The sequence below is a fragment of the Entamoeba nuttalli genome, assembly GCF_000257125.1.
Source record: "Entamoeba nuttalli P19 unplaced genomic scaffold asmbl_9642, whole genome shotgun sequence".
In the NCBI taxonomy this organism is placed as follows: Eukaryota; Evosea; order Mastigamoebida; family Endamoebidae; genus Entamoeba; species Entamoeba nuttalli.
The window spans coordinates 9,565-9,894 of record NW_008579749.1 but is presented as its reverse complement, the minus strand read 5'-3'; positions in this window follow the sequence as shown (position 1 = coordinate 9,894).

The following is a 330-nucleotide window of genomic DNA, read 5'->3' as shown; positions in this document are numbered from 1 at the left end:
AAAGAATAAATATAATTAATATATTACATAGTGATGATATTATATTCAAATAATAATCAATTGTCATTTATTCAAAACAATAAAGTGTTGATTATTATGTTTTTTATTTTATTTTATATAAAAATGAAAAATGTGAACAATAAAGAAATAAATTAAGATAATAAAGAATAAATAAATATATTTTAATATAATAACACATTTCAAGTGATAGAAACAAGATAAAATAACAATGAATAATAATAAACAAATACAAAAATAATAGAAATACATCAATATTATAATGAAATATAAATGTAATAAAATAACAAATCAACATGTATAATCAGATTA